Below are 16,758 nucleotides of genomic sequence, written 5' to 3'. Positions count from 1 at the left end.
ATCCAAATATGCCCCTTCCTAGAACAATCCTTTGTACCAAATTTTTGGTTATCGCCATTTTGTGGGTGTGGTCCGATTACGCACATTTTCGAACTTAACCCTCTTATGGTGCCAAAAAATACGTGTTTCGAGTTTCGTTAAGATATCTCAATTTTTACTCAAGTTATCCGTTGCACGGACAGACGGACGGACGGACAGACAGACATCCGGATTTGAACTTTTTTCGTCACCCTGATCATTTTGATATATATAACCCTATATCTAACTCATTTAGTTTTAGGTTTTACAACCAACCGTTATGTAGACAAAACTATAATACTCTCGGAGCAACTTTGTTGCGAGAGTATAAAAATATTATATGGATGTAAGTCATCGTCTTATAGAGGCTGTGCGTCAGTGACCTTTGCTTTACAAAAATAATGCGTCCTTATCGGATCGTAGATGTCGTTGGCAGAAAATCGCTCAACAAATGAAAATGCAAGGTACGTCCATATTGCTCCAGATTCGGTTAAACACAATTATTCGATAACTGAACTTTTATAGAGGCCCTTTTTTTCAAAGAACAATTCCTCCATGCTCGTTATAGCACGCAAATATTTACACATTTGTTTCCAAATATTGCTAAAAACCAAAACAAACACAAATAATTTTGTATTGTGATGGCTGCTTTCACACGTCACAGATATTTGAGAAAATTGTGAGCATTTGAGCTTTTGAATTTTCTCCAGCATAAGGTAATCATCACAAAATCCAAAAACCTCACAGTAGTGAGTGTGGTGATTTTTGTGAGGGCATGAGAATAGGGCTGTAAAAGTCTGAAATATAAAAATTCAGTAAAAAAATCTGTCGTCAGAAAAATTAAATTTTTTTTCTAAAATCGATTTCAATTAAAACATTTTAAGCTAAAAGCTTCAACTCCGATACAAATTAAAAATTATAATGTTTTGAAATCGTTGCGTTTGATTTTCCCTTATTTCTAATTTACAGTGCGTTATCAGTGCCCTTTATATTAACGTAATTAACTTGTGTATATACGTGAACACAGTTCAAAAATGGAATACATCGGATTATATCAACGACCTCCCATACAAAGGTTATGTAGACAAGTAAGGAAGTGCTAAGTTCGGGTGTAACCGAACATTTTATGTATGTATGTGATTGGCGTTGCAACCGTTTAGCCGGTTATAGCCGAATCGACGATAGTGCGCCACCTGTCTCTCTCCTTCGCAGTTCGGCGCCAGTTGGAGATCCCAAGTGTAACCAGGTCGCTCTCCACCTGGTCCCTCCAACGGAGTGGAGGCCTTCCCCTTCCTCGGCTTCCTCCGGCGGGTACTGCATCGAACACTTTCAGGGCTGGAGTGTTTTCGTCCATTCGGACAACATGACCTAGCCAGCGTAGCCGCTGTCTTTTTATTCGCTGAACTATGTCAATGTCGTCGTATAACTCGTACAGCTCATCGTTCCATCGTCTGCGGTATTCGCCGTTGCCAATGTTCTGAGGACCATAAATCTTGCGCAAAATTTTCCTCTCGAAAACTCCTAGTGTCGTCTCATCTGATGTTGACATCGTCCAAGCTTCTGCACCGTAAAGCAGGACGGGAATGATAAGCGACTTGTAGAGCTTGATTTTGGTTCGTCGAGAGAGGACTTTACTGTTCAATTGCCTACTCAGTCCAAAGTAGCACCTGTTGGCAAGAGTTATTCTGCGCTGGATTTCGAGGCTGACATTGTTCGTGTTGTTGTTGCTGGTTCCCAGGTATACGAAATTATCTACGACCTCGAAGTTATGACTGTCAACAGTGACGTGGGAGCCAAGACGCGAATGCGCCGACTGTTTGTTTGATGACAGGAGATATTTCGTCTTGTCCTCATTCACCTCCAGACCCATTCGCTTCGCCTCCTTATCCATGCGGGAAAAAGCAGAACAAACGGCGCGGTTGTTGCTTCCGATGATATCAATATCATCGGCGTACGCCAGGAGCTGTACACTCTTGTAGAAGATTGTACCTTCTCGGTTTAGCTCTGCAGCTCTTATAATTTTTTCCAGCATCAGGTTAAAGAAGTCGCACGATAGTGAGTCACCTTGTCTGAAACCTCGTTTGGTATCGAACGGCTCGGAGAGGTCCTTCCCAATCATGACGGAGCTTTTGGTGTTGCTCAACGTCAATTTACACAGCCGTATTAGTTTTGCGGGGATACCAAATTCAGACATCGCGGCGTAAAGGCAGCTCCTTTTCTGCTGTCGAAAGCAGCTTTAAAATCGACAAAAAGGTGATGTGTGTCGATCCTCTTTTCTCGGGTCTTTTCCAAGATTTGGCGCATGGTGAATATCTGGTCAGTTGTCGATTTTCCAGGTCTAAAGCCACACTGATAAGGTCCAATCAGTTTGTTGACGGTGGGCTTTAGTCTTTCACACAATACGCTCGATAGAACCTTGTATGCGATATTTAGGAGGCTGATCCCACGGTAATTGGCGCAGATTGTGGGATCTCCCTTTATATGGATTGGGCAGAGCACACTGAGATTCCAATCGTCAGGCATGCTTTCTTCCGACCATATTCTGCAAAGAAGCTGATGCATGCACCTTATCAGTTCTTCGCCGCCGTATTTGAATAGTTCTGCCGGTAATCTATCGGCCCCCGCTGCTTTGTTGTTCTTCAAGCGGGTAATTGCTATTCGAATTTCTTCATGGTCGGGTAATGGAACATCTGTTCCATCGTCATCGATTGGGGGATCGGGTTCGCCATCTCCTGGTGTTGTACTCTCACTGCCATTCAGCAGGTCGGAGAAGTGTTCCCTCCATAATCCCAGTATGCCCTGGACATCGGTTACCAGATTACCACCTTGGTCTCTGCATGAGGATGCTCCGGTCTTGAAACCTTCGTTAAGTCGCTTCATTTTTTCATAAAATTTTCGAGCATTCCCTCTGTCTGCCAGCTTCTCAAGCTCTTCGTACTCACGCATTTCGGCCTCTTTCTTTTTTTGTCTGCAAATGCGTCTCGCTTCCCTCTTCAGCTCTCGGTATCTATCCCATCCCGCACGTGTTGTGGTCGTTTGCAATGTTGCGAGGTAGGCAGTCTGTTTTCTCTCCGCTGCGAGACGGCACTCCTCATCGTACCAGCTTGTTTTTTGTCGTTGCCGAAAACCAATTGTTTCGGCTGCAGCGGTACGCAGTGAGTTTGAGATGCCGTTCCACAGTTCCCTTATACCGAGATGCTGATGAGTGCTCTCAGAGAGCAGGAGTGCAAGTCGAGTAGAGTATTTCGTGGCTGTCTGTTGCGATTGCAGCTTTTCGACGTCGAACCTTCCTTGTGTTTGTTGACGGGCATTCTTTGCTGCACAGAGGCGGGTGCGTATCTTCGCTGCGACCAGATAATGGTCCGAGTCTATATTTGGTCCTCGGAGCGTACGCACGTCTAAAACACAGGAGACATGTCTTACGTCTATCACAACGTGATCGATTTGGTTCCGCGTGTTTCGATCAGGAGACAGCCAAGTAGCTTGATGTATTTTCTTATGCTGGAATCTGGTACTACAGACGACCATATTTCGGGCCCCAGCGAAGTCGATCAGCCTCAGGCCGTTTGGCGATGTTTCGTCATGGAGGCTGAATTTTCCGACTGTTGTGCCAAAGACACCTTCTTTACCCACCCTGGCGTTAAAATCACCAAGCACGACTTTTACATCGTGGCGGGGGCAGCGCTCATAGGTGCGTTCTAGGCGCTCATAGAAAGCATCTTTGGTCACATCGTCCTTCTCTTCCGTTGGGGCGTGGGCGCAAATCAGCGATGTGTTGAAGAACCTCGCTTTGATGCGGATTGTGGCAAGACGTTCATCCACCGGGGTGAATGCCAGGACTCTGCGACGGAGTCTCTCTCCCACCACAAATCCAACACCAAATTTGCGCTCCTTTATATGGCCGCTGTAGTAGATGTCACAAGGACCCACCTTCTTCCGTCCTTGTCCCGTCCATCGCACTTCTTGGATGGCGGTGATGTCAGCCTTAAGTCGTATGAGGACATCAACCAGCTGGGCAGAGGCACCTTCCCAATTAAGGGTCCGGACATTCCAGGTGCATGCCCTTATATCATTATCCTTAAAACGTTTGCAGGGGTCGTCATTAAAAGGGGGGTGTCTCATCCGAGGCTTTCGTAGATTTTTCATTGGGGGGTGTTTTTATGTGGTGGGTCCCAAACCCTACGCACAACCGCATAAGCGGGCTTCGCCTTCTCACTTTAGCTCGCCTTCAAACGGATGTCTGTTGGCTACCCAGAGGATACTTGGTCTAAACCGGAAGTCGTGAGCTGCTTGAACCATGTGGAGAAGAATCGTTTCTGGCCACTCCCAAGTGAGTGACAATCAAAAACTTTCCTCACTTGCGTGAACTTCTACACATGATCCCATACAAAACAAAAGGGGAAGCAGGCATTATCGTCAAGCAATTCGCTTTAAATGGCGAAAATTTTAAGCTGGCCTGGAAAGCACTAGGCGAAAGATACGAAAATAAAAGAGTAATGATAGAAAACCCGATAAAAACTATATTACATTACCCGAAAATTAAACAAGAAACCAGCCAGGAATTTCAAAAAAGTGAGGGACAGGAATTATATTTAAATCTAACAGGTTATCAAAATGAGTCAAGTAAAAACTTGTTTAAACCTCAAGCCAGCAATAATATGCAATACAATAGACACGTCAATAAAAGTCACACATTCGTTTCAAATTAAATTAATAAACGGTAATCATTATGTGAAATTTGTAAGGGGGGTCTTGCGAGAGATTTAAAAAACTATCCGTTTCTGATAGGAACAATCTTGTCAGACAATATAAACTTTGTATAAACTGTCTGTCGAATGTTCATACGACTAAAGACTGTGAAAGCAAATTTAATTGTGTGTATTGTCAACGAAGACATCACTCATTGCTTCACATTACAAATTTTCAAAATATGAAGCAAAATCAGTTTCATAAAACCACGGGGTTAGTCGCTACGACCACATCAAATAATCCCGAAACATCAAATCCAGAAAAAGGGAAGAACTACCATATTCCTCTAAAGCAGCAAAAATTCAAGCGCTTCATTCAGAAAATGAAAGCAAACTTCTTTTACCCACTGCGGTCAGCACCATCGAACATAAGGGTGATTTATTCAAACTAAGAGCACTAATAGATCAAGGATCTCAAAGATCCTTTAACCTTCAAAGGCTCAAAATCGGTTCAAACTGCCAATAAAACATTAAAATTTCCAAATTTCTGGAATGAGTGGAAGAATTATTCAAAATTCCAACAAAATATGCCCAATCACTATAGTATTTATGAAGTCAATAAAAAGCACTAAGAAAAACGCTCACATCTGAAGTTAGCAGATCCCAACTGTCATACCCCATCGCAAATTGACATATTGTTATGCAGTGACTTAATACCTCAAATAATTCTTGAAGGTATTGAGAAAATCTCCAATAAATTGTTAGCCCAAAATACAATCTTTGGATGGATTATAAGTGGCCAATTCACTGAAAAAATCAATTCTTTCACCACATCATGTGACATCATCCGCCTATCACATCACATACTCGCTATCCAAGAGTCAGCCATCACATACGTAACAAATAACACACATCACTATACACAACTCGCACAACACATAACACAGCATAACAAACAACTCATCACACAACACAACGCAGCATGCAACTCAACAACCACACAATCACCAACGTTAATTCCATTAATTCACCACCCAAGTTAACAAAAGGGATAGATCCGAAAGGGATCACTCTTTGTTTTCGTTTTCGCCAGCAACCTTAGTGGTTCGATATCCGAAAACTCCGATCACCGTAGTATCAGTAGTCGTCCGCGACCGGGTGGTTTTGAGTGTGCTTAATCCAATATTTCAATAAATATTTTTCAAATTTTAACATTGTGGAAACTTAATTAACTCGGAATTAAAAATTATAATGTTTTGAAATCGTTGCGTTTGATTTTCCCTTATTTCTAATTTACAGTGCGTTATCAGTGCCCTTTATATTAACGTAATTAACTTGTGTATATACGTGAACACAGTTCAAAAATGGAATACATCGGATTATATCAACGACCTCCCATACAAAGGTTATGTAGACAAGTAAGGAAGGGCTAAGTTCGGGTGTAACCGAACATTTTATACTCTCGCAATTTATTGATGTAATTTTATAAAGATAACACAATTCGACCCATATATACTGGGACTGAGGTAATTCCTAAACCGATTTTGCTCGTTTTCACCACCAATATACAATGTATCGAAGACTATACGCTCCCTTAATTTAATATTACTTATAATTAGGTATAATCCAGGTACAGAGAGAAACTGTTGTAAGAAAAAAATTCAGAGGGAATGAATTACATAAAAATATCTTACCTATATTTTCGGTGAAAAATTACCCTTAGGCACTGAGTTCTTCATGTCCGATATCAGGGGTCTTGAAAAGTCATGGTTCGATTTTGACAATTTTTCTACAAGTGATGTCACAGCTCAAATACAGTATTTGTGTAATGTTTTATTCCGCTATCTTCATTTGTTCCTAATGTATATATCAGAGAACGGCATTTGCTGAATGAAAAACATTCGTACGCGCTCAACAGCCGAATAATCACACCCTTCGGATCAGCCGATCAAACTTGCCTGAGCTCACATTTTCGTTGTTGATTTTAAATTCACTCGTGTGTGTGCGATTTTTTGTTTCACTCCGAGTTTGTTCGGCTCGTGTTCAATATAATGATTTCGGGCGTTTGCTCATTCGATTCAACAATCATTGTTTTGAACAAGAACAACACTCAACTCGCAAAAATCAACTCGTATGATTTTACTCATGCGCGCAGCAAGCGGCACTTTTTCTGCACAGATGAAATGTGAGAAGAAGAACAAGACAAGCTACAACAACAAACTGCATAGAAATTGTTACGGTACATGCAGTCATGCAGTCGTAACGCTCACATCGTGCCGTCTTGTCGCCAATCGTTTACTCATAATCGATCAACTCAAATTGAACAGAATGATGCTTTCGTCAACATATGTTCATTTTATTGAACGCTGACTTTTGTTCAGTGAGTTGAATTGAGTGAGAAATTTTGAACCGAGGACTCAAAATCTTCGGAATGATGTGTACGGCAAAATGAGTTGATTTTTACTCATCACTCTGTTTTTTTCAATGAGTTGAAGTGAATGAAGAATTTCGCGTATGAGTAAATCAAGAAAATAGTGATTTTTGCAGTTCTCTGGTATATATGTATTATAAAGTGAACGAAACAAAAGAATTCAAATTGAGTTATATGGGAAGTAGACGTAGTTGTGAACCGCTCGCCCATATTCCACCAGTGTCACCAGGGTGTCAAGAAAGTGTTATATACCGAATTTCAATGAAATCTGTTGAGTAGTTCTTGAGATATTGTTTTTGACCCGTAAGTGGGCGACGCCACGCCCATTTTCCATTTTGTAAAAAAATCTCAGTGCAGCTTTCTTCTGCCATTTCTTATGTAACATTTGGTGTTTCTGCCGTTTTTCGTTAGTGAGTTAACGTACTTTTAGTAATTTTCAACCTAACCTTTGTATGGGAGGTGGGCGTGGTTATTATCCGATTTCTTTTATTTTTGGACTGTATAAGGAAATGACTAAAATAAACGACTGCAGAAAGTTTGGTTTATATAGCTTTATTGGTTTGCGAGTTATATACAAAAAACCTATTTGAAGGCGGGGTCACGCCCACTTTTCCAAATTACATCCAAATGTGCCCCTCCCTAATGGGATCCTATGTTCCAAATTTCATTTTCATAAATTTATTTATGGCTTAGTTAGTACACTGTATAGGTTTTCGGTTTCCGTCATTTTGTGGGCGTGGCAGTGGACCGATTTTGCCCATTTTCGAAAGCAACCTCCTCAAGGGGCCAAGGAACATGTGTTCCAAGTTTCATTAATATATCTTAATTTTTACTCAAGTTATCGCTTGCACGGACAGACGGACGGACAGACATCCGGATTTCAAATCCACTCGTCATCCTGATCATCTATGTATATATAACCCCATATCTAACTCGTATATTTCTTGGTGACACAAACAACCGTTATGTGAACAAAACTATTATACTCTGTGCAACAGGTTGCGAGAGTATAAAAATTACTAAAGTTGGTGAGTTACTAACGGAAATGGCAGGAAAATGGGCGTAACGTCGCCCAGTTATGGGTAAAAAACCATATCACAAAAACTGCTCGACCGATTTCAATGAAATTCAGTACATAATCCCTCCACACGGATGGAAAATGGGCGAAATCGGTTCAGATCCACGACCACTTTCCATATAACATAATTTGGATTTTCATTTGATTCCCTTTCTTTGTAATTACCCGATTACCCGGAACCGATGAAGATAGCGGAATAAAACTTTACACAAATACTGTATATCATCTGTGACTTCACTTGTGGAAAAATTGTCGAAATCGGAATATAACTTTTCAGGCCCCGGATATTGAACAAGAAAAACTCAGTGCCTAAGGTTAATTTATCACCGAAAAATCGGTAAGCCTCACATATATTTTAATGTAATACAGTGACCTTTTTTTCTAATATTGTGTCTCTGTTCCAAAACTAACTTCCCCTAGCTCCCTAATACCTGATTATAGGTTTTTCATACGATGAGCTTTATTCCGCATATATCGGTTAATATGTAAGATTAATACGTCTTGGATATAGTGTACGTTGTTGGAGAAAATTATAATAGTTAAATCCTTAGGCTTCGTTCTAATATTTTAAATGCAAAAGCAGCCACCTTTCGTTGTAATTTTATAACTTAAGAACGTGATCCCCGATCCAAACCAATTATTTAGGCTTTATTCGGACCATTTAGTAGATGGTTTATGTGAAGATTGCACGAAATCGGTGGGGCCGTTCCTCATTTATCTATGTATCTATTTTAGGACAAGTATGAACAAAATTGAAATGTTTCAATTTTTCTGTAGGTTGTTGCGACATGTATGACCGTTTATTGTGTGCAATGTAGTGCGCGAGTTAACAAACTGTTGTTTGTCGTGAGTAAAAGAGATTATATTTATTTGGGCAGTACACTTATTTTCGTGTACCCTAATATTTATTCATAATTTCTTAATGACTACGTTTTATAATCTTAGTGCTATTTATACTAATGGAATGCGGCTGCTGTTATCTGCATGCAACTTCTTTGTTGTAATTCGATATCAGTTATCTTACTAGAACAAATATTGTTTTGTTATGCTTATCAGTTTTTCGTTATGGAATTCTGTCTGTTGTGTTTATAATGCAGGAATTTTTATTGTTTGTTTAGGTTAAGTGTGAAATTAACTTAGGCTATCTTCAGCGTCGCTAACTCCCCTCCTTCTTAAAAACGGAGCGTCCTCGCTATGCTGCTACAAATTGTTGTTGTTGATGATTGTAATATGTCATGTTATCGATGTTCGTGGATTCATTGAAGTGTATCAATTTAGGGCCTGATACATACATGTTGTTCCAAGTATGCTGGTAATCTGTCAAAATGTATCAATTCTCTAGGATGCGAATTGGAGCATTATTTTCATGGGTTGTTTCGCATTGGGCTGTTTTGTCTTCTAATATTTTAATTGAACAATTGTCAGCGGGTTCTGATTTACAAATAAAGTTACCCATATAATTTCTACATTTAGATATTCTTTGATAATCGTTACACTTTGCGATCTTAGGGTCTAAATTAATATTACCATACTTATGTGCTAAAGGATATACATTAAATAAGCTACATTTAGTTTCAAGGATAGGATATTTGTATATTGTTATAATTGCTTGTTGTAGGTAACATATATGAATGTCGGTATATTCTAATATATTAATTATTGGAAGTTCTAACTTTTCATGGTTTATTAAATCATGCACATCATTCAAATTAAGTGTGCCAGAGTAAAATTTTTTATTTTTAGCGAAATTAATAGTATTAGTTATTGATTTCAGTTCATTATAAACTTCTGAAATAACAATGTTTTCGGTTATTGCTTTGGGGTCAAGGCTTTCGAGTATTCTTTCGAACTGTGAATTAATTAATTTTTGCTTATTATTATGTTCTATTAGAAAATTAAGTGAAGTTTGGATTTCCACAAGGTCATCGTGGTCTGGTGTGCCAGTGATGAATTTTAACATGGAACCAAGAGTGTTAAGTGATCTTTTGGGTCTATAAATATTGGGAATGAGTTGAGTTTTCAGAGTTTCGAATTTGTTTACTAAAATTTGAGTTTAGGGTTGGTCTTCTAGATTGAATGATGATTTCATTATACTTTCGTATGGCGCCAATATTTTTGAGAGATTGGATATGCGATACAAAAAAGCTGTATCCTGATTAATGTAAACAGGATCAGTTTCTACTAGTACTTATTTCCTATGGCTTAAATCTATATAATTGTCGCATAATGCGATAGTGAAAAGTAAAAAGAAAATTATTCCGTACATGCCTTTACTCTTATATTATCCTTATGGATAATCCGTCCTTTATTAGTCGTTACAGTTTTTCCGTTATCTTTTTTTACAACGTGCTTCGCGTATTTCTTATTACGCCTGTGCGTCTTGGAAAATATTACGTCACCTGGATTATAGTTCAGCTGCTTTCGATTGCGATTATGATGACGCAAGACTCTTTCCTGGTTTTGTTGTATTCGTTCTTGGATGTCGGGATACCCCATTTGATTATAAAACACGTCCTCGGGTTTCTCGTTGGTAACGGAATGTATGGTTTTGTTGTACTGCCGACTGACTTATCCTGGTCAGCTAAAACTTTCGCGATTTCGATAATTGTGCTATGCGTCCTTTCAACCTGACCGTTTGTAGTAGAATGGAATGCTGGCGTTTTTGTGTGCGTTATTTGTAATAGTTTGTAGATTTGTTGTGCACATATGCTTGTAAACGATAGATCGTTATCAGTCATTAAAAATTTTGCGTTTGGGTATATTTGTGAAAGAATCTCGTCGACGTATTTGTATGTATCTTTCCTTGAAGGTATTTGTCTAAAGTAGCAAAATTTTGAGTATTTGTCCGTTGAACTAATGTATGTGGCAACGCTATATTCGCTACATATAAGCAACCCTTTACTATATTTGTTATATTATGCTTAAGCAACTCTGTACTACTATTTTCACCTTAGTTGTAAGCAACCCGCTATTATCAATCCTTCCATTCTACCCTTTTTCCTGAAACCATCGAAGCGATCGGACGTGCCATCGGAGAAATAAACAACTAGTATAAGCATTTTTGTAATTGTTAACCAAACTTTTAATAAAGCTTAGCTACATAAAACTGGTGGCTAAAACTGGTGACCCCGAGTAAGTAAACGAACATACAAATGGCACAGCAGGGCGAACGCAATACACAAACAACACCGCCCCCGATCATACGACCGTCAGGACAGGTGAATCAATCCCAGGGCGTCCTGGCCCGATCAGCAATCGACGCGCATCAGCCCGATCATCATGTGGATGCAGCCATGGTTCCCCGCATAAATCCGCCTAACATGAATGACACCAACATCGAATCTTATTTTTTATCACTGGAATTCTGGTTCGCTGCTACAGGTGTAGCCCAGGACGCAAGAAAATACAACCTGGTCATGGCACAAGTCCCACCGAGCAAATTAATGGAACTAAAGGCAATAATCGATGCCACCCCCCCGTTAAACCGCTATGATTACATCAAATCAAAACTCATAGCACAATTCGCGGACAGCCAGCAACGGCGCGTACAACGTGTCCTCTCCGATATGCCGCTAGGCGACTTAAAACCAAGCCAACTTTTTAATGAAATGCGAAGGGTGGCCGGTACTGCACTCTGCGAGACAGTCCTCATCGACATTTGGGCTTCACGGCTACCACCTCACGCACAAGCCGCGGTCATCGCATCAAAAGGTGACGTAGCAGATACAATCGCAATTGCAGACGCCATTGTGGACTCAATGAATTTTCGTCAAATCAGCATGGTAGGTAATCCACCAACGGCGACAGCCGCGCCCATGCAAACATACGACGAGTCGAACATATTCCAGGAATTAAAGAAGGAAATGGCTCAGCTGACGAGGCAGATCGAGTCTTTAAAAATACAGCGACCAAGAAGCCGCAGCCGAAGCAGACACAGACAACAACGAAATACACACCAGGAGTCTACACACGCAAATGGGTTATGCTGGTATCACCATAAATTTGGCTCCAACGCTCGAACGTGTAGGAAACCTTGTTCCTTTAATAACTGGAAAAAAAACGAATGATTATCAGCTACGAAAACTGCAGCACACATATATAACTTACGGCCTGCAGTCACACACCGCTTGAAACTCTTCGACGGACTTTCTCAGTACAACTTTTTAATAGACACCGGAGCAGACGCGTCGGTAATTCCTAGAACCACTCGAAACAACAACGTGAAGCCGTCAACCGTTAAATTATTTGCAGCGAACGGTACCCCGATTACCGTATATGGCGAAGTTCTTCTTAAAATCGATTTAGGCTTAAGACGAGAATTCCTTTGGAATTTCCTCATTGCAGACGTCACGAGCGGTATTATAGGCGCCGACTTTATACGCCACTATGGATTACTTGTGGACTTGAAGAAGAAACGATTGGTCGACAACCTAACTTCCATAGCATCGGCTGGAAAACTCGTTAGTAATAATAAAATATCGATAAAATCGTTCGATACATCATGCGCTTACGCAAACCTACTTAAAGAGTTTAGCAATTTAACACGTTTGGCACAACTCGGAAGCCCAGCAGTGTCCTCAGTAGTTCATCACATCGAAACTCGTGGACCGCCTTTATCAGCACGACCGAGACGTCTTTCACCAGATAAACTGGCAGCAGCAAAAGCAGAATTTGAAAGTTTGATCAAGTTAGGCATCTGCCGCCCATCCAGCAGCAGTTGGGTCAGCCCTCTTCACATGGTAAAGAAAGCAGACGGTACCTGGCGACCCCGTGGAGATTTCAGAGCCCTCAACAGTGTGACAATCCCCGACCGATATCCAATACCGTATCTACAGGATTTCACAAGCAACTTAAAAGGTAAGACGATCTTTTCCAAGATCGATCTACAAAAAGCATTCCACCAAGTTCCCGTAAATCCAGAGGATGTACCGAAAACAGCTATAATTACGCCTTTCGGCCTCTTCGAATTTATGTTCATGCCATTCGGTCTCCGCAACGCAGCGCAGACACTACAACGGCTTATACACGATGTCCTACGAGGATTAGACTTCGCATTTCCCTACATGGACGATATCTGCGTAGCATCATCATCGCTAGACGAACACTATAAACTTCTACAGACGTTTCATTCCACACGCGATCGAAGCGCAGATACCACTATTAGCCATGTGCCCCGGAAACAAAAAGAACGATCACTCTCAGCTCCACTGGACAGAACTTACGACAGCAGCCTTCGAAGAATGCAGAACCCAGCTTTCGAATGCCTCTTTATTAGCACATCCCTCGAGAGACGCCGAGTTATCGTTATGGGTCGACGCTTCGGATAAAGCTGCAGGAGCTGTTCTGCATCAATTAACTGGTAGCAACTTGGAACCCTTAGCATATTTTTCAAAAAAATTCGACAAAACGCAGATACGTTACAGCACCTACGATAGAGAACTCACAGCAATATTCATGACCGTTCGACATTTTAAATACATGCTAGAAGGACGTATTTGTCATATCTACAGTGATCATAAACCACTAATCTATGCATTCCAGAAGAATCCCGAAAAATGTTCCAACCGACAAGCTCGACAGCTCGATTACATTTCCCAAATAACAACAGATGTTCGCCATGTTGAGGGGAAAAAAAAACGTAACAGCTGACATGCTTTCGAGAATTGCACAAATCCGTATATCCAGTATAGACTACAACAAACTTGCCGAGGACCAACAAGTCGACGAAGAACTCAAACTTTTACGCCAAAACAACGATAACTCATCGCTTCAACTAAAATTATTCACAATTCCCGGATGCGACAAATAAATAATCTGCGATTCAGCGACCGGAAACATACGACCATTCATCACAAAGAAGTTCCGTTCTGAGGTATTACAAACCACCCATGGGCTATGCCACCCAGGTACACGCGCTACAGCAAAATTGCTGACAAGCAGATTCGTTTGGCCTGGAATCCAAAAAGACAGCATTGCATTCGCAAGAGTATGTGAACAATGCCAAAAAGCAAAAGTCACTCGACACACCTTTACGCCTCTTAAACGCTACGAATCAGGAGACTCAGGATTCGATCACATCAACATCGACGTTGTGGGACCATTCCCCTTACATGCAGGTAACCGCTATTGCCATACAATCATCGAACGTTTCTCGAGATAGCCAGAAGCTATCCCCAAGCCCGATATGACAGCACCAACCATCGCTAAAGCTCTCATCGCTAATTGGATCGCAAGATTTGGAGTTCCAGCCGTTATTACATCAGACCGTGGACGACAATTTACATCTACCCTATTCACAGAGCTAACAACATCGCTTGGTATAACACACCTGAAGACAACATCATATCACCCACAAGCAAACGGTATAGTAGAAAGATGGTACCGAACGTTAAAATCATCAATTTTATGCATCAACTCAGAACGTTGGACCGACTTTCTACCTACAATACTCTTGGGCCTTCGTACCGTCTACAAACAAGACTTAGGAGCATCACCCGCAGAATTAATCTATGGTACAACCCTACGAATTTCTTCAGAATTTTTTATACACGACAGCCGAGTTAAAACACAATCAGAATTTGTTACTCAACTCCGAGACATAATGAACGCAATCAGACCATCCAATACTTCATGGCACGGTCAAAGGAAAGTTTTTGTACACCCCGATCTCGCAACATGCCAAAACGTTTTCGTAAGGAATGACTCAGTGCGACCATCATTTTCAAAACCTTACGAAGGACCCTATAAAGTTTTATCCCGAGAAGAAAAATATTACAAAATCGACATAAAAGGAAAGCCAGAAAATATTTCCATAGATCGACTAAAACCGGCATACCTACCGAACGAAGACTTATTGCCACCAGCTCACGGAACCCTATCAACTGGGGTAGAACGTCGCCGAGTATCTTTCGTCACACAAAAGCTACGATCGTAACCGTTCACCCAGTCTGGAGGGGGATACTGTGGCAACGCTATATTCGCTACATATAAGCAACCCTTTACTATATTTGTTATATTATGCTTAAGCAACTCTGTACTACTATTTTCACCTTAGTTGTAAGCAACCCGCTTTTCTCAATCCTTCCATTCTACCCTTTTTCCTGAAACCATCGAAGCGATCGGACGTGCCATCGGAGAAATAAACAACTAGTATAAGTATTTTTGTAATTGTTAACCAAACTTTTAATAAAGCTTAGCTACATAAAACTGGTGGCTAAATGTATATGTTATCGCTCATGTAGACTAAGTCTAAGTGTATGTATTCGCCTACTTTGTTTGGCGTTGGTGCGGAACCAATTGGTTGTTTGTTTGGTCGGCGTTCGTATTTGTTTGTGAGACAGATTTCACAGTCTTGTACTTCTTTTTTACAAGCGTTACGTATGTTTGGCCAGTAATATTTTAGGGAAATTTCCTGTGCATTATTTTTGTAGTTTCTGTGTGCACGTTTATGTGTGGCATTTATGATTTGTTTTTGTTGTTCGGTTTCGGTAATATCGTCCACCAATTTTTGCGCTAGTACAATCGATACAGTTGGGAATGTGTCGAAAATGTCATTTTCGACGTAAAATAACATTTGTTCGTCTATTTGCAGAGCATTAGTTATCTTTGGTCTAATTACATTTTTTAGTCTATCTAGTAATTCAGTTTTCGTATTAAAAAAGACCGTGTGTCGGCTGATAGAAAATATGTTTTATGAGAATATTTCGACGGGGTTCTGACTTGACCGTCTTACAATAATGTAGTTTCTAAAGGAGTTTACTGGTTTTTTTACTCGTTTGAGTCTTTGTGTTGGTGAGCTTTGTGCTGAATGTTGGGAGACATCAGAATTTGAAGTGTTGTTTATTTGCTGACGAGAAAGTGCATCAGCGACCACGTTCTGATATCCGGGTTTGTAAACGATTTTTGTTAAATCTGCTATACCATACAAGTAGTTACGTAGTTTCTGTAGTGACCACACAATTGCGGTTAGCTCTTTTTCATTTGTGGAGTAATTCTGTTCTGTTCTGTTTCACTGAGCGTTCGTGAAATAAATTATTTTAATTTTTGCACTTTGATTCTTTGATACGCCTCCGTTCTCTCCTCTGAGGAACGTAGTGAGTGGTTTGACGATGGCTGCAAAAGTTTTTATAAATTTTCTATAGTAACTTGCGAGACCTAGAAAGGATCCGAGTTCCTTCAGTGTTGTAGGAATAGGGAAATGTTTAATAGTCTGTATTTTTGTTGGATCAACGGTAATCTTGTTGTATTTAATTATATGCTCTAAGTATTCCACAGAGTCTTTGAAAAAGTGAAAAGTGGACTGGTGAAGCGCATTTATGATTATGCGGATGTGTTCGATATGTTCTTCAGGAGAGGAAGAATAAATGAGAACATCGTCTATATAAACGTACGCGAACTTCCCGATATATGGTCTAAGGATATCATCCACGCATCTTTGAAAAATAGATGGCGCATTTTTCAGGCCGAACGGCATACGAAGAAATTCGTACTTAGCCCCATTTACACTAAAAGCCGTTTTTTCCCTGTCTGATTTATTAATAAGG

Source organism: Zeugodacus cucurbitae, chromosome 3 (assembly GCF_028554725.1).
Source record: "Zeugodacus cucurbitae isolate PBARC_wt_2022May chromosome 3, idZeuCucr1.2, whole genome shotgun sequence".
Taxonomy (NCBI): domain Eukaryota; kingdom Metazoa; phylum Arthropoda; class Insecta; order Diptera; family Tephritidae; genus Zeugodacus; species Zeugodacus cucurbitae.
The sequence above is the reverse complement of the archived record's forward strand: the minus strand, read 5'-3'. Positions refer to the sequence as shown.